The sequence below is a fragment of the Triturus cristatus genome, chromosome 7 (genome assembly GCF_964204655.1).
Source record: "Triturus cristatus chromosome 7, aTriCri1.1, whole genome shotgun sequence".
NCBI lineage: Eukaryota > Metazoa > Chordata > Amphibia > Caudata > Salamandridae > Triturus > Triturus cristatus.
The window spans coordinates 1,255,382,255-1,255,407,917 of record NC_140590.1 but is presented as its reverse complement, the minus strand read 5'-3'; the positions used below and the strand labels follow the sequence as shown (position 1 = coordinate 1,255,407,917).

Here is a 25,663-nt window from a genome sequence, read left to right as displayed (position 1 = left end):
GGTCTGGTTCTCGTCCTGTTTTCACCAGGATCCACCCATGTTGCGCGATGGTCACTCCAGTGCACTCTCAGCTGCTGGTACCGCTTTGCCTCGCGGTCCCTGAAGGCGCAGCATCACCTCAGTATCTTCCTCTGCGGGGAATGATTTTTTTTTTTTGTGAAACATTTTTTATTGTTTTCATAACAACAACACAGTACCAGCCCCGCTACCTCCGCCATCGAAAGGAGAACTTTACAGTTATAGTTGCTACCAAATATCCAGGAGCATAAACATCCTTCCCATGCGGACCCTCCCCTCCACCCTCTCCCACCCCATGTCAGTGTGCCCCCCTCTGCCTTCCCCTCTCTTTATGTGCCCCTCCCCTACAATAAGTCCTGTATGGGTGCTCAACCGTCCCTAGAAAACCAAGGCTGACTACTTTTAATGCGTCCAGTGCCCACCACCGCTCCTCTCCTACTCCCCACTCATCGCATCCTCCTGTCTGTCAGATGTGCTCCCTGCCCCCCCCGCGTCAGACATCAGCCCCTGAAGTTCCACCACCAGCGCCTCCCATGCTCGGGCTGTCGCCAGAGCCTTCTCGTCATCCCTCCGAAGGGCCAATTGCAACCGGAGCGTACCCTCCCCGCCTGCCCATCTCGCAAACGCCGCCCTCCACCGCGAGAAGCTCGGCCCGCCCGGGATTTCCAGTGCATAGTCAGTTCCCTCTTGGCCATAATCAACCCTAAATCGTAGAACTTGCTGGTAACCTTCGTCCGGCGGGTGTGGGGAAACCAAAGCAACAAGCAGGCCCCCATTTCCGGAGCAATAGAGCGGTCGGTCACCTGATTCAGGCAATCCATAACATATGCCCAATAGTCACCCAACTGCACGCAGGACCAAAACATGTGTCGAAAATCAGCCCCCTCTCCCCCACACCACGGGCACTGAGAGTGAGCACCCCCAAAGTATTGCACTACCTTAACCGGCGTCAGATAAGCCCTGTGCAGCGTAAAAAACTGAACCAACTGAAACCGGGCATTACGCGTTCCCTTCCAGGCCCGCCGCACCAGCGTGGACCACGTAGTCTCGGGGATCGATTTCGCAAGGTCCAATTCCCACTTACCCCTCAACGCGGCAAGGGGCTGTAGGCCTTCCGTCGACAGCCTGCGGTAGAGGCAGGTAATGGCCTTGGCCGTCCCCGCCGCCATCACTACATATTGGCAACCCGCGGCGACCGGTGGCTCCGAGAGCCCCATAGTCCAATGGCGCCGGAGGCTCGCTACAAGGGCCGTGTGGAGTAAATAATCCCCCCGCGGAAGCCCATAAGAGTCCTGCAAGTCCTGGAAGGGCAACAGCACCCCGTCTCTGAATAAATCGCCCACTACCTGCACGCCCAGCTCCTCCCAAACGGCTAGTCCAGACCAGTCGCCCCCATGCGGGAGAGCCGTACACATTCCCAAGGGGATCTCCGGGGCATAGGGGTGCGCTATGGCGGCCCTCCTCTGACTCCTGTTCCAGCACAATCGGAGGGTACGCTCCTCCAGAGTAAGCTGGGCAAGTTCCAACCGCTGCTGAAGGGCTATGAAGGCAAGCACATGCCGTGGAATTAACCTACCCTGCGGGCCCTCCGGGCCTCTATACTCCCTGGCCACCGCCTGCGTGAGCCATTGGAGTTGGGCTGCCAGGTAGTACCCTTCAAAGTCTGGGACCGCCAGGCCCCCCCCCGCTCTCGGCTGCCGCAATGTGGTCAAAGCCACCCGCCGCCTTCCCGAGCCCCAAATGAAGCCCGTAGACAATGCCCGAAGCCGTGCGAAAAACGACGCAGGTATCCATACGGGCAAGGTGCGAAAGAAGTAGAGGAGGCGTGGCAACGCCACCATCTTCAGCAGCGCTACCCTCCCGGCGCACGAAAGCGGGAGTGTGCTCCAGAAACCCATACTACCGCGCAAGCCTCGAATGGCTCTGCCAATATTCCCCTCCAGCAAGTCAGGCTGGGTATGGTAAATACCAACCCCCAAATATCGCAGGCAGCTACCTTCCCATCTGATCGCCCCCAGCGATTGGGGGGTCCGTCCGCCCGGCGCCAGCGGGAACAAGCATGTCTTGCCCCAGTTGACCTTGAGCCCAGACAGGCGACCAAAGGCCTCCAACAAGGCGATTGCCCCTCGGAGCGTACCCTTCGCCTCCGCCAAGAACATCAGCAGATCGTCTGCATACAGGGATATATAGTGGGCTTCCCCCCTCAATTGTACTCCAGCATAGGAGCGCCCCAGCCGGGCATGCGCCGCCAACGGTTCAATGGCCAGGGCAAACAACATTGGGGAGAGCGAGCAGCCCTGCCTCGTCCCCCTCCTCACGTGGTAGGGGGCCGATATGGTCGCCCCCGTCCTCACACAGGCCGTGGCATCGTTATAGAGCAAGGTGGTCCAGCGCACAAAACCATCCCCCAGGCCAAATGCCCGCAGCACGCGATATAAATAGGGCCACTCTACACTATCAAAGGCCTTTTCTATGTCGACCGACAGCGTGCAGGCCTCCGGGTATTCAGCCCGGTCCATCTCCATCACCCGCAGCAACCGTCGGACAGAGGTGGCCGTGTTACGCCGAGGGATAAAGCCAATATTTTACTCAAGATTTTATAATCCACCGTCCGCATGGAGAGCGGACGGTACGCCGTGCGGGCGCTGGCCTCCGCTCCAGGCTTCAACAGGGGCACCACAATCGCCTCCCGAGCGGAGGCAGGTAAGCGCCCGACTCGCCAGGCCTCGCTGTAAAGGACCTGCAACTGCGGCGCCAGCAAATCCGGGTAAGCCGCATAAAACTCGACTGGCAAGCCGTCGGCCCCTGGGGTCTTTTGCCGGGCCATGTGCTCAATTGCTGCGCGAATCTCGCCCAGCGATATGGCACCCCCTAGGTCCTTCACTGTCTCTGGGTCCAGCCGGGGCAGCCGAGCCGCCCCCAAAAATTCGTCCAGGCCGTCAGGTTCCCCCCGCAAAGTGCTATCGTACAACCCTGCGTAGTAACTAGCAAACTGCTTATTTATCCCCGCCTGAGAGTAGACCGGAGTTCCCCCTGCCTCGACCAGAGAAAGTATCGGGGTGCCACGTGCCGTCGGGGTCGCCAACCATGCCAGGAGGGAGCCCACCTTATCTCTTTCCGCGTGCGCCCGGGTGAGATAGTCTTTATGATCAAAACAGCGGAGTTTCTCCACTCGCACCGCCACTCCCTCACGCGCCTCGATAACCGCAACCATCGTGCCCTCCCCGCCTGATGCACGCATTCAGCCGTCCGCAGTTGATCCTCTGCGGGGAATGATAATGATTAATCGCTCCCTCTGTGCTTTTCTGGCTCACACTCCACAGTCTCACTCCTTGCAGGACAGTCACACCAGAAACTTATTCCACCTGCCAGGTGGTGAGCGAATGCGTCGCTCACGGGGTACAATTCCATCCCAGCTCCATGCCTCACGCAGTGCACACTCCTCGTCTCAGCTCCAAAAAATGACGTGTCTTGTAAAATGGTGCTCGTCCGGTTTGTCTGTAGCGGCCGTGCGAACCCAGGACCCCATGCGTCGTTCAGCAGCTACCGAACGCCACCAACCGCCGCTGGTTCGTGTCAACCCAGGGGCTCCCAGTGCGTCGCGCCATCTCAGCAGCTTCCTCTGCGGCAGGTTGTCACCGAGAAACGCTCCTGCAGCATGCGCCCCACACAATCACTCTCCACGCTTCAGGCGGTGAGGCCCCGTCAGGGATCCGCTTCGCGTTTCTGGCGGCAAGACACCGCGCCCACCACAGGGGACAGTTCCACCCCAGGCCTTCGCTCCTCGCACCAGCTCTCTGCTGTGGGTTTGTGGCTCCCGCAGGTTGCGCTCCTTACCTCAGCCCCGCAAGGCAGCGCATGTCCCCAGGCGCCGCTGGTCACACGTGGCCGCCCCCGGGGATCTCCGCTACCTGCCAGTCGGCCTCCGGGATCTGTCCTCCGTCCACGGACTCAGGAGATCCCCGCCTCGTCAGGGCCGTCATTGGTTGGAGCGCGGTCACTGACCTCAGTAATCGCGCACGGTGGCCATTGCTGAGGGCGGTGTCGCGATCGCCAGCCGCAGTCTCCCGCCGCTCGTTGTCACCTCGCAGGCCCGCTCTTCCTGGGCCTCGCGTCTCTCTTGGGCTGCAGCAGCGACCCCGCTCACGGAATTCGCACTTCATTAGGCTTCTCAGGTGCCTCTCTTTGGTGCCTCACCAGTTCCGTGGATTGTTAGCGCTGATGGCACCACTTCAGGATCATTTGGGCGGATAATTAGGGGATATCGGCTGGAGCGCTAGACACTCGAGTCCGCCATATTGGCTGCCTAGCCACCATCAGAGGACAGTGTTAAGCATTTGTGGTACACAATCAATCAGCAAATGATGTCACACACTCAAAGACTGAACTCTGACCAATTTGTTTTGTATAAAAGTATTAAGCTATTTTATTTCTAAGACCAAGCCAAGCCTGGCACAGGTAAGTGAAATAAAGGCTTTGCAAAATCTAATGCAGTGTTTTACAATTGAATGCAGGTTCAAATGCAGTTGATCGAAATAGGTGTAAGTCAAAGTATCCAAATTACTTTTCAGATTACTTTTCAGATTACTTTTCAGATTACTTTTCAGATTACTTTTCAGATTACTTTTCAGGTTACTTTTCAGATCAGTTACTTTTTCTACTCCGTGTGATATGCCTCGATATCACACTGACATTTCCTAGAGAAAAAGTAAGTAAAATCAGTTTTGTACAATTTTAGTTTTTCAGGTTTTCATACAAATCAACTCCACACTTAAAACATTTTCAAGGGAAAACAGTCAATATATTCCTATGGAGAGAAATGAAGTTATCAGTTAACAGGTAAGTAGTTGGTTTTTGGTGGTGAGTTTCTGGGGTTAGAACAAGGATTCCCCCAGTTCAAGGATGCACTCTCAAAGCACCCTCAGCGGCACTAGGGCGGCCGGGTGCAGAGTGCTGAGGCCCAGTGTTGTCCAATGGGGGATAGGGGGGACTCCGGTTGGTGGCAGCTCATGAGCAGGCCACAAGGTTGGGGGAGCAAAGCTCCTGGTGTTAGGCACAGGGCAAAGGGATCCGATTTAGCAAACAATGTGCATCCACAGCGGCATAGGGGCAGCCGGGTGCAGGGTGCTGGTTTGGCGCCGGGTGCCCTGTTGATTTCAATTGGGATTCTCTGACTGCAACAAACACTGCAGGCACGGGGACTAAGATCTTCTGGAGGCGACCACCGGTTAGAGAGCTAAGTTGGGATGCCTCGAGATACTGGGACAGAGGCTCTGGTTGGTGGCTGCTCACGAGCAGGCCACAAGGTTGTGGGATCAAAGCTCCTAGGGTTTAGCTCATGGCAAAGGGAGATCTAGTTTAGCACAAAAGGTGCACCCACAGTGGCACGGGGTGGCCTGGTGCAGGGTGCTGTTTTGGCGTCGGGTCCCCTGTTTTCAATGGGAGTTGCCGGTTTGGATTTTGGCTGCAGGCTCGGTCCAGGAAGACTTCTGGGAAGAATCAACAGCTGGGCAGGTAAGTTTGAGAGTTCGGGGACATAGTTGTACCTCGGGTTCTTTACTTCAGGGCACAGGTAGAGCTGGATGCAGGGGTGTCTTTTGAGGTCGGATTTCACCTTACTGGGCCACTAGCTGGGGGGGGCAGGGATTTGGGGGGGGGGGAGTCTCCGTGCAGAGCCTGCAGGCGGCGAGGTGTCCAGGAGGGGTCAATTTATTGTGGACTCAGGCTCTGGAGCACTGGGGGACCTCGCTGGAACCGGTGGGCCACTCAAACTCGGCCTTTAGGCGATGGGTGCAGTGGTGGTTCCATGCGTCGGGTTTCTTTGTCCTCAGCAGGCTGAGTCTGTCTTGGGAGTTTTCTTTTGAATAGAGCTGCTGTTCACAGGAGATCTGGTCTTTGTTAAAGGCAGTCAGTCCTCCCAGGGGTCTTGGAGGTCGCTGGCTGCTGGACAGGTTGACTTTTGGCGCAGGTTTCTCTGGGAACTGCAGACGGGCTTGTAGGGCTGGGGCCAAGTCAGTTCTTCTCTGCAGTCTCCTCTGCTTTCATCCTTCTTCTTCGGTTGCAGGGATCTGACTTTTTGGTTCAAGGCTGCTCCCTAAATACTGTATTTAGGAGGCGTTTTAGGGGTCTGGATTTCAGTAGCAAATGGGCTACTGACCTTAGGGTGACTATACTGTTGGTGTGCTTACCCCACGTGAGGGAGTGGGCAGAATCCCTAATCCTGATTGGGGATTGCCTGCCATCTGCAAGATGGCGGGCACTGAAGAGTGGGCTTCACCTCGCCTCCCCCTCCTGAGGGGAGGGGAGGGGTGGGGTTGGCAGAGGTGGGCACACCTTCTGTGCTGGCTAATTTTTTTCGCCTGTCTTCCTGCTGAAAATGAGGAGAGACAGGAAGGGGGCCTGCGCCTGATAGTAGGACAGTCTGGGGGTTGCATTACAAAGGCGGCAAGGCCTTTGAGGCTCCCCTGCCACAGATGGCTCTTCCTGGCCTGGGGGAGGTGTTCACACCTCCACCCAGGAAAGGCTTGGTTTGTGGGCTCAGAGAGCGAAGGCTCCCATGCCAGGGGTCCAGAAACATGTCTCTTGGTGGCAGGCTGGTGTGTACCAGTCAGGGAAACCACCAGAGGCTGGTCGTTTTTCAGGGGGTATCTCTAAGATGCCCTCTGAGTGCAATGTTTAATTGAATCCCACACTGGCATCAGTGTGGGTCTATTGTGCTGAGAGGTTTGATACCAAACTTCCCAGTTTTCAGTAAAGCCATTATGGTGCTGTGGAGTTTGCAATGGCAAAATCCCAGCACCATATACTCTTAGTGGCATTACTGTACTTACAATGTCTAAGAATTGGTCTAGACACTATAGGGGCACAGGGCTCATGCACCTGTACATTCACCGCTGGTATAGTGCACCCAGCTAGAGGGGTGGCTGACCTAGGCCAGGGCAGTGGGTTGTAGGCATGGCACACAGGGATGTGTGCCATGTCGACTCTTCACTTTGTTCTGCACCAAAACATGCAGCCTGCGGTGGGTGGGTGGGGGGGTGGGTGGGTGGGGGTGTGTGTGTGTGTGTGTGTGTGTGCGCGTGCGTACGTACGTACGTACGTACGTGTACACGTACACAGGGCCTTTCAGGGTGGCACAATAAGTGCTGCAGCCCTTAGAGGCCTTCCCTAGCCACAGTGCCCTTGGTACCTGTGGTACTATTTACAAGGGACTGACATTTGGCCAGAGAGGTGCCAATTGGGTTATGTTTTCAATGCAGTTTAGGGAAAGCATTTAGGCCCTGTGTTCCTGTTTGGCACGAACCCAGGGCACACTCAAAGTACATCAGCAGGTTAGCAAAAAGTGGGGGCAACCATGTAAAAGAGGGCACTTTCTTACAAGATGCGGTACCCCCATGATCCCGTTCTTTGCAGAAGTAGGCATAGGATCCATCACGGATCAGGCCAGAAATCAGCCAGTTTTATTCCGGATAAGATTAATCAGGAACATTAAGGCCAAGGGTAGGCTGCACACATAAGGAAATGGCTATGGCCCTGATTAAACTATAGGAAGACCCCAGGTAGGTGGGGCCTGATGCGGTAGATTTAGTCAAGGAGCGCTGTTACTCTATTAAGGGATATTAAAGACTGCTTGGCCCGGCGCCTAATAGTCTTCCATCTCGGGCCTAGGACTGATGTAGGGTATAAAAATTACCTGGGCAAAATACAGCCTAACCAAAGAAGGCGGATATATAGTCTGTTCAGACTAGGGATGTTCCAACGAGGGTATACCGAAAATAAAACGTTTGAGAAGAGAACTCTCTATGTAACTGCTCTGTAGGCGGTGGGGGAGTGGGAGAAAATGCTTCGATACACCGGCTGCTGTTCTATACAAAACTTGCATCCATTCGATCCAGGTGACTGCGGCCTCTTGTTTAGTCGTATGGGATCCGCAGCGCTATGGACTCGATTGAGCTATGTAATAAGATAGATACGGAGGTCGTCAAACAACTGACAGAAGTACTTAGAACCTATACCAAATAGAGCTCACGGGCTCGTACACAGTGCAGCCATTCATGATACATGCAAGGAACACTGGATCGAATTGCACTCCCCGGTTTTACACCAACAAAAGCAATGTTAACTGTGGTAAAACGAGCTGCGTGCATGAGGCTGAATATTCCCCACTTTGCAGGAGCATAAGCTATACCTTCAACCTAGTCCGATGCCCATCATCCTAGGCTCCTTATAATTGTTAAAATTTTATGCCAAGTGGCGCACCAGCTGGTGGGCAGTATGTAGACCTAAGTCTGATGTCCATTATACTGGGCACTTTAATATTGTTTACAGTTCATATCAAACAGTGCTTTGGATTGGGACGGTACCCAGAGTCAAGTTGCAAAAGTAGTAACTTATTGGCTCAGAGGTTTGGCACCTGGGTGGCCACAAAATCCAGATTCCCTTTGTATATTAGCATTGCTTAATACAGACTTTTGCAGTGATGATCTGTTTTATGTTGTGAAACTTCTGTTGTTTTCCGTGCCTCTGTCCTAAATAGCCTATTGTCTAGCAATACATACTGGTTTTTATTAATTTGTTTTTTGCTCTTCTCTGTTTAAACATCCAAACATGGTATTGTATATTATGAGTTTTGTCAAAAGACTAGCTGATTTTAATTACTCATTATAACAATGCACTTTATGAGCAACGCCTTCCTGTATTCAAGCAGGAAATGTTTTGATATAGGGTTTGCTGTGATGAACTACTTTGCATTTAATTTAAAATGTTTGTAAGGCTTTTTATACTGATAGAATAAAATGTAAATTGATTCCATACCCGACTCCCCTGGTGGATCTTTTCAATAAAGCCTTTATACATAAAACAGTCCCAAAATATTTTAATAAAATTCTATAGCTAAAAAAGGCAAGGGGAAGGCCCCACATTTAAAAAATGTAAAAAACTTTTTCCTTGCGTCCTTTCCCTCCAAGAATCTTCGAAGTCCATGTGGCCCAGGAAATTTGCAATAATTTACGGAAATCAGAATACCTTGACACCGTCCAAATGGGTTTCCGTTCATTGCATAGTATGAAATCTATGATTCTGTCGTGGAGAGATTTGCGATGGGATGGTGAACGAAGGGCAGTCCGTCGCACTGGCACAATTTGATTTGTCCACTGCCTTTGACATGGTTGACCATATTTTGGTCGACCGTTTAGAGGCTGCTGGATGCTAGGGTCCTTCTCTAAATTGGTTAAAGTCTTTTCTTGAAGATGAGCTCAGGCAGTACAGTTGTCCCATTGTCCTGCAACAGAAGTGCAGACCGTCTTAATCCCTGATTTCACGAGAGAAGCAGTATTTGGAAGTGAAGGCAGGCAGGTCCTCCGGGGTTTTTGAAGTTGCTGGCTGCAGGACACACCGGGTTTTCGCAGGAGCAGGTTCGAGGGGAGACAGGCCTGTTGGGCTGGGGCCAAGTCAGTGGGCGTCTTTCACTTATTAGCTGGCTGCACTGCTGTTCGGTCCTTCTTCTTTTCTTCTTGTTGTCAGGCTGAATCTGAGGAAGCAAGGTTCAGGGTGCCCCCTAAATGCTAGATTTAGGGGTGTTACAGGTAGGTAAAGGGCAGGGACCAATGGGTCCCTTCCCTGGGCTGGGTACACCTCCTATCGTACCACCCTCCAGTGGCAGGGGGGCAGGAGCCTGTCCCTGGTTAGTTTGTGTCCCCCCATCCTCAAGATGGCGGGGACTCAGAGCTTTGCTTCACCTCGCCTCCCCCCACCTGAGGGGTGGAGTTGGCAGAGGTGGGCACACCTCTTTCCTTCACTTGTTTTTCCCGCCGGTTCTCCCGCCCAAAGTGGTGGGCAGAACCAGTGGGGACCAGTTGCTGAAAGCAGCAAGTGGTCTGGGGAGGCTCACAAAGGCGGCATGCTTTTGAAGCTTCCCCTTCGTGAACCCTGCCCATCCTGGGTAAGGAGGCTTGGCACCTCGTCCCAGGATGTGCATTGTTTCAGGCCTCCGAGAGCAGCAGGCTCTCGACCCAGGGGTCCAGAAACATGTCTGTTGGTGGCATCCGAAGCAGCCACTCAGTCGGGACACTAGAAGTTGGTCGAGTTTCAGGCGGCATCTCTAAGATGCCCTCTGTCGTGCATTTTACATTAAATCCCCCACTGGCATCCGTGTGGGTTTAATGTGATGAGAAGTTTGATACCAAAATTCCCAGTTTTCAGTGTAGCCATTATGGTGCTGTGGAGTTCGTAATGACAAACTCCCAGGACCATATTCTCTTTAATGGCAGCACTGCACTTACAATGCCCAGGATTGGACTTGAGCACTGTAGGGGTACAGGACTCCTGCACCTGTAACCTCACCACAGGTATAGTTCACCCAGCTATAGGGGTGACTGATCTATGCCAGGGCAGTGGTTTGTAGGCATGGCACACAGGGATATGTGCCATGTCGACTCTTCACTTTGTTCTGCACCAAGATACGCAGCCTGCAAAGGCAGTGTGTGAGTGAAAAGGTGCAGGGCCTCTTAAGGGTGGCACAATAACTGCTGCAGTCCTTAGGGCCCTTTCCTGGTCACAGGGCCCTGGGTACCTGTGGTACCAATTACCAGGGGCCTACCTGTGGCCAGGGATGCCAGTTGGGTTGAGGCTTTAATGCAATTTTAGGGAAGGAACATAGGCCCTGGGTATCTGATTAGCAGGAGCCCAGGGCACACTCAGTAAAAAAACATCAGCAAATCTGCAAAAAGTGGGGGCATACCATGCAGAAAAAGGGCACTTTCTCACACTCTTGGGTCATCAAGATATCAAAGAGCACAGGGAAGAAATTCTGGAAGCCTCTGTGCCTGAGGAATAGGCCATCTCCAGCCAAGAATCTACATCAGGCTGAAAGAGTCTCCAGATCGAAGACATTTCTCCGGGCCTCCGCACCATGAGTACATATGACCCTGTAAACTTAACTAAGAGACACTCTGGAATGTGTGAATATACGGCTTCTGGTTGCTTCTATGGCTTCACTGTTCCTGTGCCTTCTCCTTTTCCTGCTTCTCCACCACCACAATCACCTCCTCCACATCTTTCTCCACTACCACCTTCACCACCTCAGTCATACGGTGGTCTGGGCACCTTGAAGGGTTATCTTGCTGCAATCTCTGCTTTCTTAAGGCTTCCTGATCAGCCTTCTCTTTTCAAGTCCCCTGTTGTCTCACGTTTTCTCAAGGGCATTACTCATATGTTCCCTCCTGCTCCATTCGTAATGCCTCAGTGGGATTTGAACCTTGTTCTCACTTTTCTGATGTGCGCTCCCTTTGAGCCCCTTCACAACTGTCCCATTCGTCTACTGACTCTGAAAACTGCCTTCCTGGTGGCTATCACCTCCGCTAGGCGGGTGAGTGAGCTGCAGGCTCTGTCAGCTAAGCCTCCCTTCCTTTCGGTTCATCCGGATGAGGTTGTCCTCCGGACACGTCCTTCTTTTCTTCCTAAAGTCGTGACTCCCTTTCACATCGGGCAATCTGTCACTCTGCCCACCTTCTTTCCGCCTCCGCATCCTTCAAAAGATGAAGAGAGGCTCCACCGTCTGGACCCAAAACGTGCGCTGTCATTTTATTTGGACCGCACAAAACCGTTCCGGGTGGACGACCAACTTTTTGTTGGATATGTAGGTGCGAAGAAGGGTAAAGCTGTGCACAAGCGCACCGTCTCGCGATGGGTCGTGTTGTGTATTAAACTCTGCTATTCCTTCGCGAAAAAGGTCCCTCCTGTTGGGCTGCGAGCCCATTCCACCCGGGCCACAGCGGCGACAACTGCCCTGGGACGGGGAGTCCCCTTGCAGGACATCTGTCAGGCGGCGACGTGGGCTTCACTGCACACGTTCGCCAAGCACTATTGCCTGGACAGCCAAGTCCGGAGAGATGGCCACTTTGGCCGTTCTGTTCTCCAGGACTTTCTGGTGTGATCATGGTTCGCAGGCCCACCTCCGGGGTTGGTATTGCTGGGGTATCTCTTCTAAGGTGAGGAATCTAACTAACGTGTTTCTTTCAGATGAACAAGTTACTTACCTTCGGTAACGATGTATCTGTCAGAAACATTAGTTAGTTAGATTTGTCACCGACCCACCCAGCCTCCCCGTTCTGCGAACCGACATCTAGGGTTAAGGTTCTCCCTTTCAGGGCCCTAGATTTTTTGGCACCAGTGACGGTCTCTTGCATGGTCCGCATCCCTGGCGCGGAAAGCTATGTATAAGAACTGACGTCAGCGCGCGAGGGCGGCGTCTAAGTACTCCGTCGATGTCATTCCGGCGCATGACGCCGGACGCTGAGCCGCAGACGACGCCTAGCGACGCGCAAGGGGTATTGCTTCAAAAATCTTTCCGGATCCAGCCTGATGCCTGGGGATATTCGAAGGTGAGGAATCTAACTAACTAATGTTTCTGACAGATGCATCGTTACCGAAGGTAAGTAACTTGTTCTTTATGTTGTCTAGCATGATGTAATGCTTTATATGATTTATACGCTTAGCCCATTTATGTAATGTGACATGTACTGCTGATATCATCATGTCTTACTTATTTGGCTTGAGTAAGTGTATTTCATATACGAAAATATGCATTGAACCCATTTATGTTTTGATTGTTTTATCATGTTATATAATAGCTTTATATAAAACACAAGGGTTCTTTAGTAACCCATTGCACAGTGCACAATGCATACAAACCCTGCTGGCTTGTATCCTTTTGCTTCCTCCTACTTAGACATATTTAACATTGCACGACCTGTGGGGATCCACACCTTTGGTTGAACATTACAAATGTGGAGAATGCAGTGTGTGTTAATACACAATTGGAACAAGAGTTTGTTCACAGCAATGTGAGAAATGTTTTAACTGAATTTTTGAACTGCAATACCCAGAATGTTATTTGTGATTGTGTCCTTGCAAAAAGGGTTTATGTAGGGCAAACCACACAAAAAATATACATCCGAATGAATAAGATGCTAGAGTGCAAATGCAGCACTGGTGGAACATTCCCAAAGGTGTGGACATGATGAGAATTACATTAAAGGGCAAGTAGTGGAAGTCATTAAGGCCCCTCAACAAAACTGAACTAAAATGGATTCCGAAGACAGATAGGTTTCAAAAAGGACTAAACCAGATGGAAGACTAGTCTACGCTTGTGTGATCATAATTCCTATAACTGCTTTGCTGGCTGAATGCGCTAAATGACCTTGACACACATTCATAGAATATAATTTCGTAAGCATTGTGTCAATTTGATTAATTTTTATTACAATAGGATTATTTGCTCACCTGTGGAGATTATGACGACAAGAGAATGACTTTATTTAACAATATATTTTATTTGATGTTCATAATAATCTGACCCCCATTTCTCTTCTTTTGGTTTCTCACTATTCAATTGATTGTTTCTCAATAAGGCCTATCAATACTAAGAGCCTTCTCAATAAGGCCTATCGATAACAAGAGCCCTTCCAAGAGGGCCGCTGTCTTCTCAAAAACATTTACTATTCCTATTTGAACCAGTCCTATTTTTACTTCCTCTGTTTGTAAGCATGCTCTGCTTTCCATTTTGAGCCTGTTCTATTTCTACTCCCTCTGTAAGCCTGATCTGCTTTGCACATTGCTGTCGGGTCAGCATGACGCACATACTTTTTTATTTGGGACCACTACTCTATTAAGGGGAGACCCACCATCCGCACTGATAATTTATTTCTCTTTTGCCGAACAAATGCTCTCCATAATCAGAGGAGCTATTTTTTACACATTGCTTTCATGCTAGATTTGTTTTTGTAATTCTTCTCTGGACAGGCATTGATTCCCACTTGTGGTTTACTCTCGCATCGTATTGAAAACGCGTGTAAATAGAAGCAGCACTAGTAAGGGTCTTTTGAATTATTTCTATACTAGTCTCTTACACCAGAATATACGTTGTACTCACTCAATCCCTTTATTTTAGAAATTGATTGTATCGTTATATGGATGCATATTTGGATTTCTCCCAAATCCGACGCAATTTTTGGATACAACAGTACACTGCCTTGTAGGTATATCTGCCCTTATATTTTTAAATTCTTCACACGTGCATGGGACTGCAGTGACACTCTTACCAGTCACCTTGACGCTATGGATTATTGATCGGTGTGTTTCTAGTAATCATTTGTTGCCAGGGCACAAGATAGCATGTTGCCCCTGTCTCACCGTTCATGCAAGATTATTTTTTTGGTCCTTTGCTTCCATTACTTCAAGAGAACTTTTCGCAGTGCACATCTCTCGAGGTTCATGGCCCTAATATACATATCTTCAAAATTAAAATGGTTTCTTCATTCTCCTAATTCTCATTCCCATGCTTTTCTTTTCACTCCTGGTTTATTTTAGGTGCTTCATCTTTATATGATACTAATTGCGTTGAAAAAGCCGGTTTGCTTAATGACAGATTGTTTAAAAATCAGGTGCTTCATGTAATAGATCAATTGATACTATACCATGCCAGGCAACTAACCCGCAGTCCTGATGATAATCCCATATTTTTACGGGATCGAAATGTCGTCGACATACACTCTGACCTGTTACACTATGCTTTGTAGTATTTTTGTTTTCGCTGCAGTGTAGTGTTTTGCTTTTAATAAGAAGTGACCTAAAGGTGTTATATTAATGTTGGTCACTGTTTACTTTCCTGTATATGTCTATATGTTTTTTGTTATCAGTTTTTAACTCTTGGTTTTCTGTGCATCATTGTTTTTTGCTCATTGTTTGTTTCAGTTCATTGTTTGTTTTCTCTCTTGTTCTTTGGTTTTAAAAATTATTCCGGCTGGGGTAATTCAATTTTTTTTCTCCGAATTGTAGTAATAAAAATTGAAAACTCTGATCATTGAATCTGTTTATGGAACTGATTTTTGTATCCAGAACAACTGTATTCAATGTTTTGTTAAGAGGCTATTTTCTCTAGAATAACTCTAGTACCCTTGGTCCCTTACTATCTTTGCGTTTCCCTTGTGTACATATACCAAAGGCATAAACACCTGCATATTACTACGTAGCCATGCATGGCTGCTTGGGTCTGGATTTAAACCAGCGATACAACAAACTTTACTAAATGTACCATTTGACAAGGAACATCTATTTGGTCCCCAGGTGCACTAAGCAGTAAAAAATGAAAAAGATAATGAAGTAGCCAAATCAATGGGGGCTTACAAACATCCACTGCTCGTGGCTCCTATCTGTGTCCCACATATAAGCAAGGTGCCAAAGCTTCATCTTCCGATGCCTCTACATCCTCCTACAGTCAAAAACAATTCTAAAGGACGTGGTAGAGGTGCCGCTACACGCACAGTTCCATCCACCTCAAAGCAATGGCTCCCTTCTCATTCCCCTGACCGTTTAACACCAGTATGGGGTAGACTACAGCAATTCTTTTAAACTTGGAAAGCAGTAACATCAGATCAGTGGGTGTTGGACATTAGCCAACATGGTTATTGTCCGGAGCTCCTTACCACACCTCCAATCATTCCACCTTGCAGACACAATCTTTCTCTAGAGCATCAGCGCCTCCGAAAACAGGAAGTAGAAGCTCTCTTGCTAAAGGGAGCCATAAAACCAGCTCCTCTTCAGTATCTAGGCGCACAAGAGTATACTCCCTATACATTCTCATTCCAAAAAAGTGTGTACATTAAGGCCCATATTAGACCTCAACCCTTTAAATCATTACGTACTATTACAACACTTCCATATGGTGACTCTTCAAGGTGTGATTCCATTTCTTCAGCAAGTTGACTTTGTTAGCACTAGATTGTAAGAACGCTTACTTCCATATTCCCGTTAATCCAGCTCATCTTAAATACCTTGGATTTGTTATAGCAGGAAAACATTTCCAATTCTAAGTGCTCCCATTCGGAGTCACAACTACTCGTGTGTTCACGAAGTGCCTAGCAGCTCAACTGCGGAGACCAAACATTCATGTCTTCCCATATCGCGATGACTGGCTCATAAAAATCAATACGCTTCTCCTGTGTCAAATTCAGACTCAAACCACTCTCAAACTTCTTAATCAATTGAGATTCACAATAAACATACAAAAATCGCATCTTCAACAATTGCAGGTTCAACCATACTTGGGGGTCATACTAAACACACAGTTTGGTTTAGCCTACCCTCATCTCACCAGAATCCAAAATATTCAAATGGTGTTGCACAAACCTACCCACATCTCACCAGAATATAAAAATATTCAAATTGTGTTGCACAAATTCCAACCCAATCAAAGCATAACAGTCAAAACGGTTATGCAACTTCTGGGCATGATGGCATCCAGCATTGCGATAGTATCACAAGCTCTGCTGCACATCCGGCCGCTGCAAGTATGTCTAGCACACCAGTGGTTGCAATGACAGGGTCACCTACAGAATCTAGTGGAGACAGCTGCACTCCTCGCTTTCTGCCATGGTGCAACACACCAAATTTGTCAAGGGGGCAGCCTTTTCTCGTTCCTGTTCCCCAGACATTCTCATAGCGGATGCATCCGTTAATGGGATGGGGTGCTCACCTACATCATCTAACAGTCCAGTGTCTTTGGGAACCCAAAAAGCAGGGTCTCCATATCAATTACCTCCAGCTACAAGATGTTCACTTAGCATTAAAAACCTTTCTGTGTCACATCACATGCAAAGTTGTCTTGGTCCTTCACAAACAACATGACAACCGTGTTGTATTTATAAAAACAAGAGGGGGGGGAGAGAACTCTACAGTTGTCACGCCTATCTCAGACGATTCGGCGTTGGGCAATATGGCACAACATTCACATACTAGCGAAAACCTTCCTGAAAGGGCATCCAGATTCCCAACCTCCTCTGCAGGATACAGCTACAAATTCAGGAATGGGAACTCCTCCCTCAAGTCCTTCTCCCATACCTTCACAGGTGGGGGTTTCCACAGATAGACCTCTTCGAATCGGCAGAAAACGCAAAATGCCCAAACTTCTTCGCCAGGTTGCCACACCCTCAGTCCAAGGGCAATACTTTATACATGAACTGGTCAGGGATATTTGTCTATGCTTTTCCACCTCTCACTCCTCTTCCATTTGTGGTTTGGAAGCTCACGCAAACGTCTTTCACCCTTGTCCTGGTAGCACCTACTTGGGCTCACTAACTATCAGTAGTTCTCCACAAGACGTTTCCTCTCCACCCAGAACTTCTCACTCAGAACCTTGAAGAAATTCGACACCCAAACCCAAAGGAACTCAGCCTTGTGATTTGGCTCCTAAAGTGATAGAAATTATTTAAATCTACCATCAGAATGTATGACCATTCTTAATTCCTTAACTGCGGCACAAATTTCGCCGCGGTGCAGGAGTTTTATTGAGTGGGCGGGGCCACGCCGGCCAACGGACGTGCACAGCACTAGTGAGGTAGTGCTTGCAACGGCTGTTAGCCGACGCACGCACGCAATGAGTTAAAGAAGTTCATAGACCAACTACAGCGTGTTATGCAGCAAAATGGAAACTGCTTTTTTTCTATTCTTATAACAAAAACATCAATCCACTTGACACAACTGTATAAAACATTGTTACCTTCTTCATTTACAGACCTCTGGCCTTGCTTACACATCCATATGTCTTCATTTAGCAGCAATTGCTGCCTACTTAGGCAATGACTATCTCTGTTCAAAGTGCCAGTTATTAATCAATCAATCAATCAATCACAATAATTTGTAAAGCGCGCTACTCACCCGTAAGGGTCTCAAGGCGCTGATGGGGGGGTCGCTACTGCTCGAACAGCCAGGTCTTGAGTTGTTTCCTGAAGGAGAGGTGATCCTGGGTCAGCCGTAGGTGAGTGGGGAGGGAGTTCCATGTCTTGGCTGCCAGGTGGGAGAAGGATCTTCCTCCGACGGTGGATTTCCGAATTCTAGGGACGGAGGCGAGGGCGAGGCTGGCGGATCGGAGCTGGCGGGTGGGTGTGTGGAAAGTGAGGCGGCTGTTGAGGTACTTCGGACCCATGTCGTGGAGAGCCTTGTGTGCGTGGGTGAGGAGTCTGAACGTGATCCTCTTTTTGACGGGGAGCCAGTGCAGGTCTCTCAGGTGGGCAGAGATGTGGCTGCATCGCGGGATGTCCAGGATGAGTCGTGCCGAGGCGTTCTGGATGCGCTGGAGTCTTTTCTGGAGTTTGGCTGTGGTTCCAGCGTAGAGGGCGTTCCCGTAGTCCAGATGGCTGGTTACGAGGGCCTGGGTGACCGTGTTCCTGGTTTCGGTGGGGATCCATCGGAAGATCTTTCGGAGCATGCGCAGGGTGTTGAAGCAGGATGATGATACTGCGTTCACTTGGTTGGTCATCGTGAGGGAGGAGTCCAGGATGACCCCTAGGTTGCGTGCGTGGTCCGTTGGTTTGGGTGCGCTGCCCAGGGCAGGGGGCCAACAGGAGTTGTCCCAGGCGGAGGGGGATGGCCCGAAGATGAGGACTTCCGTCTTGTCTGAGTTCAGTTTCAGACGGCTGATCTTCATCCATTCCACGACGTCTTTCATTCCTTCCTGGAGGTTGGCTTTGGCAGTGGCGGGGTCGTTGGTGAGGGAGAGGATCAGCTGGGTGTCGTCGGCGTAGGAGATGATGTTGAGGTTGTGTTGGTGGGCGATGGCTGCGAGGGGGCTCATGTAGACGTTGAAGAGGGTGGGGCTGAGTGAGGATCCTTGCGGGACGCCGCAGATGACTTCGGTAGTCGCAGACCGGAACGGGGGGAGGCGGACTCTCTGGGTTCTTCCGGTGAGGAATGAGATGATCCACTCCAGGGCCGCTCCTTGGATTCCGGTGTTGCTGAGGCGCTGTATCAGGGTGCGGTGGCAGACGGTGTCGAAGGCTGCTGAGAGGTCCAGGAGGATGAGGGCAGCCATTTCCCCGTTGTCGAGCAGGGACCTGATGTCGTCGGTGGCTGCGATGAGGGCGGTCTCGGTGCTGTGGTTTGCTCGGAACCCGGACTGTGAGGGGTCGAGGGATCCGTTGGTCTCAAGGAAGGCGGAGAGTTGTCTGTTGACGGTCTTCTCGATGACTTTGGCTGGAAAGGGAAGGAGCGAGATGGGTCGGAAGTTCTTGAGGTCCGTGGGGTCCGCGGTGGGTTTCTTCAGGAGGGCGCTCAGCCCGGCATGTTTCCAGCTCTCCGGGAAGGTGGCGGATGCAAAGGAGCTGTTGATGATGTTTCGGAGTTGGGGTGCGATGGTGGAGTCGGCTTTGTTGAAGATGTGGTGTGGGCAGGGGTCGGTGGGAGAGCTGGAGTGGATGGTGTTCATCAGTGTCTTCGGTGCTGACAGGGGTCCAGGTGCAGAGGGTGGTGTTTGGGGGCGCTGGTTCGGTGGTTGGGTGCGCGGTCTGTGCGCCGAAGCTGTTGTGAATGTCGGCGATCTTGCGGTGGAAGAACGAGGCGAGAGAGTCGCAGAGGTCTTGCGAGGGAGTGATGTCGGTGTTGCATGCGCTGGGATTCGAGAGCTCCTTGACGATGTTGAAGAGCTCCCTGCTGTTGTGGGTGTTGTTGTCCAGTCTTTCTTTGAATGCTGTCTTCTTGGTGCTTCGGATCAGCTGGTGGTGTTCGCGGGTGGCGTTCTTGAGGGCTGTCATGTTTTCTGTTGTCTGGTCGAGGCACCAGGCTTTCTCGAGGGTGCAGCAGGTTTTCTTGGAGTTTTTGAGGTCGATGGTGAACCACGAGGCTCTCCTGCTGTCGGGTTTGCTGGGAGGATTCTTCAGTGGTGCGAGTTCGTTGGCGCAGTCGGTGAGCCACTGTGTGAGGTTGCGGGCTGCTTCGTTGGGGTCTGTCGTGTTGGTGGGCGGGTTCTGGCTGAGGGAGGTGGTGAGCTGGTCGGCGGTGATCTTGCTCCAGCTTCGGCGGGGAAACTGTTGCGGGTGGTGGTGGGTCGTGGTTCTCCTGAAGTTGAAGTGGACGCAGCTGTGGTCTGTCCAGTGTAGTCCGGTGGAGTGGCTGAAGGAGATGAAGGAGATGTGCTTGCTGGAGGAGAATACGGGGTCAAGCGTGTGTCCGGCGTAGTGGGTGGGGGTGTTCACCAGTTGCTTGAGTCCGAGGTTGGCGAGGTTGTCCAGCAGGGCGGTGGTGTTGCAGTCCTTGTTGTTCTCCAGGTGGAAGTTGAGGTCCCCCAGGAGGATGTAGTCTGTGGAGGTGAGGGCTGACACAGTCTGCGATGGCTTCGCTGAATTGTGCGCGCGGTCCCGGAGGTCTGTAGATGAGGGTGCCTCTGAGGGTGGTCTTGGGGTCGGTGTGTATCTGGAAGTGAAGGTGCTCGGCAGCGGTGAGGGTGTCGTCGGAGTTTGTCGTGATGCGGATGGTGTTCTTGTGGACGATGGCGATGCCTCCTCCGGTCTGGTTGGCTAAGGTGTTTATGAAAAGCCTTAAAAAGTAATCCCGCCTAGAGTTCCACGTTCACCTACTTGGAATCTATTATACCTACTAGACTTATGGGTCCAGCATTTGAACCATTGCACAAATGCTCCCTACAATTTTTATCTTGGAAGGTTGCCTGTCTAGTGGCCATTACCTCACTAAGGCGTACCATGAGCTCCAGGCTTTACCCTTGGAGGAACCTTTCTTCCAATTACATGAAGATAGGATGGTTCTTAAAACAATCCCAAAATTTCTTCCAATGGTGGTTTCATCTTTTCACCTTTATTCAATCAGTTGAACTACCTGGTTTCTTTCCACAAACACATTCAGTTGGAGAAAGGGCCCTTCATATGTCAGAAGAGCTCTTGTGTATTATTTTGACCTAGCTAAGCAGTTGCTTAAGACTGAGCAGTTTTTTATTGCTTTTTCGCCACCACACACAAGAAAGCCCATATCAAAGATAGGCATTTTTAGATGGGTATTTAAATGCATTCATACGTGCCAAAACTAAAAGAACTTTGCCCACACCACCTAGGGCACACACTACTCGTAAGATAGAAGCTTTCGTGGCTTTCCTGGGCAATATTCTAATAGCTGATATTTGCAAAGCAGCTACATGGTGTACACCACGCACTTTCACTAAACATTGTGTGGATGTTTTAGCGTGCCAGCAAGCCAATGTAGATCAGGCAGTGCTACGTACTCTTTCAAACAGCTGCAACACCTACAGGTTAGTCACCGCTATTTAGGAGCGACTGTTTTACAGTCTATTCTAAGCATGTATAACTAAAGCAGTACATGCCTCGAACGGATTATGTCATTTACCCTGTAAGCATCTGTTTGGGGCATGTAGTGCTGTAGATTCTCATGCGTCCACCCTCCTCCCCGGATACCTGTGGCCATTGCAGTCCGTTTACATTACCCTACTTGCATGGACATCTCTTTACTGACACTTTTACTTCATTCTCACCCGCATGTGGGAAAATAATCTTAAAGTGAAGCTGATGCCCATGTGCATTATCACTGAGAGGAGGAGTCACTTTACCTCGTACCCGAAACACTTCTTCTAAGATAAACAACTTGAACACATCTGGACACAACACTAGATGACGAAAGTATGCTAACCACGTAAATCTACAGCACTCCATGCCACGAATAGGTGCTTATCGGTCCTTATTGGTCTCTAGAAATGGGTCCTGTTCCTATCCCATATGTGCTAGAAGCCTTGGTGTTATTATACGTTTCAACCTCTCTGTGAAGCAGCATATTTGGTCTGTGGTTTTGAAATGCATTTACATGCCGAAATTTATTAGGAATTTAGTTCCTTTTCTACTTCAGGAAGCTCTCAAAATGATAACAGCCTTTATCTCTTCCAGACTTGATTATGCTAGTTCCATCTATCTAGGCTGCACTAACAACACGGTCCACAGATTACAAGTGATTGAAAACAAGGCTGCTCGTTTTGTGTATAACTTTCTAGAAACGTCCATGTCCCCTCGCTGCTGAAGCAACTTCAATTTCTATCGGCAAAACAAAGAATTCATTTTAAATCTTGTTGGCTAACGTTTAAGGCTTCAAAACGGAATGTGCCCCTCTTTTTGTAACCAGAAGGATTAAGTACATAGACCGTCTCACACTGTTCGGTCATTCTCCACCGACTATCTGATTATACTTAGATACCAAAGAAAAGGTATGGCCGGTTTTCTGTGCAAGCACCACTTGCATGGAATTCACTTACGGAACATTTGCGCCAGGAAACTGATCTTAGGATATTTTGGAAAAATATGAAGATATGGTTATTTAAACAAGTTTATCATTGATAACATTCTTCTCTTCTCCAATTCCTATAGCCTTTTCCAATTCTCACTTGGAGCCAAGAAGCCTTTGGTGAATGCACGCTTTATTAGAATTGCTTAACATTACTCAACATAACAGAGTCAAGACAAAATTAATGTCAACATGCAGGGGTGCCGCTTATACATGCAGCTTTAATGTCCCATCTGGGGTGGAATAGTCAATGTGGAGCCACACAGGCCAATTAGCGGCGCAACGTAACAATGCGGTTTAAATCTTTTGGATGCAGTGTGGCGCCTTTTATTCTAGGTTTGAGGTATATGCGGTTAGATAGATTATCCACCAGAAAGAGCATTACCATGTAAATGGAGTGTATGTAAACGTGTTCCGTATGATACCAGAAGGTTCAATATACATATAGTGGCATGAGTTCAAATTATTTATGGATGGGGAGCAGAGAACGTTACAGTGACCAATGGTGTAGCATAACACATCCATATTCCTGTTAGGATTTGAAAGACTAGATGGTTAGAGAACAGATGTGGAATTGCAAAAAGTATCACTTATGTGGGTAGGCTCAGGGGGACCTGTGACCTCTGACCCACACTGAAGTGGGTTCTAGACAGGGTCACATTCCTAGCAGATCCGGTTTGAGAATCAGATTAAACCAAGGGCCCTGAAAACTTCTTATTGCTGATTTTATTCATGGTCCAAGCCTCACACCTCATGGAATGGAAGGGAATATGCTATCATTGTCAAGGTGCACGAAATGTATTTAGCACAGATTTCGGAGTATCTGAATCTACCGGACCTACAGGAGCCACAAACCTCAAACCTGGACAAAACACTAATGTCAGTGTGGGAGGGCAGGCTTGATAAACCGGCGAGGAGGCTGTATGTATTTGCCAAAAGAAGGAGTTTTATTTTGTTTCTTGGAAAATAGAGTTCTGGAGGATATTGACTCTTCTGGTTCCCCTCCTGCGAGTACTTCAGCCGAGTCTGATGGGACTGTAGAGCTTGACGTGCCAGGTGTTTCTTCGTCAGTGTCGCGGCCGTCTTCCCGGAGGCTCATAGGAGGGAAAAGAGGGAGCCGTCAGTTATGTATTTATTGGTATTTCGAGTTTTAGTAGCACCGTCACCACACCACTGAGTGTTGTTTGGGGTCTATCAGTTGAAGGGTCGTGAAGGGAAATAGGGTATTACCAAAAAAAGGACGTGAAAACCATTAGGAGTCTTCTAAATATTTATCTGCTCCTGTTTCTATCGGGCCACACGCAAGAACTAGGTTCGCGGGATGGGGAGTCAGCGAGGTTCTGGGTCTTTAACGAAGTATAGCCAAAGCAGACTTTAACATGGCAAGCACAGTGCAACCAATATAAAGGGTAGCAAACTCAGCCTTTCGGTCTTTCCAGCCTCCCACTCAGTCCGTTCCAGCCTCCCACTCAATCCGTTCCCTCCCGCCTTCGACGTAGCCCCGCAGTCCCTCAGCCCTTAAACCCTTGTGACGCTTTCACTCACCGGCCCCGCCGCAACTCTCCAGAGTTGTGGCCGCTCCCCAGCATCCTCTGGAGGGCACCACCAATCTTCACACCACCGGTCCTCCGGCTCAGCGTCGTCTCTATCTTCCTCCCGGGCGTCCTCGTTCGCGTCCGCTCTTCCCGCCGTCCTTGCTCCGGATTCGTCCTCTTCGTTCTGCTCGTCCCGAGTTCCTTCCGCTCTCTCACCTTTGGTCCACGACGCCGGCGTCCCTTCTCCTTCACCTTTCATTGGGTGAAGGTTTGAACTTCCGGGGTTAACCCCGCCCTCTTACAGGTCCTTGGCTCCCGTCTGTGGATAAACAGGAGAGGAGTATGGGTATCGTAGTTCGGTATAGTCCGTCACTTTCTTACGGCTGAAATTGGGTTGAAAGTTCCGACCAGAGCCCTTCCAAGGCGTCATACTCCTGAGGTCGTCCCGCAACCCCTCACAGTCAGTTTTATTTTACAAGATGATTTGACCAGTGTCCGAACTCTGTCTACCCAGACACTGATCAGTAGACTGGTCCGATACTGATATATCTCTGGATGGTGACAGAGGTATGGACCTAAATTAGCTATTTGTTTTTGCTGGTGATAATGGTGCTTCCATTCTGCATGCTGCTTTTCCTCATAATCAACCTGATTGTAAACTGGTCCTGTTCCTTTGGAGACTTCTCTGTAGAGCAGGTGTTCGCCCTAAAGGCTTGATGAAGTAGTCTTAGTTCTTGTTATGTCTAAGCAGACATCTTTGAACTGGTATCTTATGAGATTAGGCATAAATTTCTCCTTAATGCAGCGACCTGTAATTTTATTTTTCTGTTTACTCACTTGAGATTTGGTCATTTGTTACACCTGTGATTCAGCTTAATGTTTTGTTCAGTGACTCTGAAGGAGTACTACAGGTGGCCTGCACAGGCCTTTATAGTTGTGAAGACTGTCCAGAATCTCAAGTACTCTTTTGCGTCCAAGCACCAAACTGGAAATTCCATTGAGAAAGGAGCACATCCAATGACAGAGCTACACCCGTCACCTTTTGTCTAACAAACTCAGACATTTGGATTGCATTCTTTTGGGCCAGTTTTTCTCTAGCACAAACTGTGCTTGTCAGCTTTGAAAAACTGGCCATGACCCTAATACCGTCCCCCATTGTCTCTCAACAGAGGCATGAGTGGTCAGGAGTAAGTAGCAGTCCAGACATCCTGTTTCAGAGAAGGACAAATAATCCATTAGAGAGATCTCCGCACACTGCAAAGAAAATACTAGTCACCTGGAGCAGAGGAAAAGGGTTGATGGTGTGGATGCAAATGGAGTGAAGCCTGCATATTGGCATGAAGCGGCCCTTTCATTTTTCTGATTTGCTGAGCAAGGGTTTTTAGGTATCTGACTTTCAGACAGGACATACCATTTATCTGGATGTTTTGTGATTGTAATGTTGCAACATGAAAGTAACCTCTTCACCATATTTGGATCTTCTTTGAATTGACATACTAGATCAATGGTTCTTAACCTATGGTCTGCGGACCACTTGGGGTCTGTGACTGTTTGGAAAAAATTACTTTTTATTAGCAAATGAATAAATTATATACACATAAAAAAGACAAATTTAAAATTGAAATTTGTAAAACCCCTGTAAATGGGAAGGATTTTGAAATGGGAGCCCAAAAATTAAGTTGTCATCCTTAGCTTGGCTTGTGGGAGCACAAGACGTACAGCAAGCATGAGTATAAACGATGGTGGCCTCAGTTGAAGCACTAGTATTCGCCAACAAAAAGAGAAGGATGTATTGGGAGCAAAAAACGACAAAATAATATGTTAGTCTGGTATATTGCTCTGTCTTTTAGAAATAAAAATCCAAAGTCTCCAGTAATTATAATAAAAATTTCGACTTGTGTATATTTTTGTTTGTGAATTAAAGAAAATAGATGTTGATCCTGGGCAAGCAAGTATTAGGTTTAATGTTAAGTGACTAATGCTAG

At 49.2% G+C, this 25,663-nt stretch overlaps 1 protein-coding gene across 4 annotated transcripts in view; it reads left to right on the top strand.

The window, feature by feature from the left end:
* Nucleotides 1–25,663, top strand: part of SETD1A (SET domain containing 1A, histone lysine methyltransferase) — a 1,055,844-nt gene that overhangs the window by 356,982 nt on the left and 673,199 nt on the right. The window lies entirely within an intron of this gene.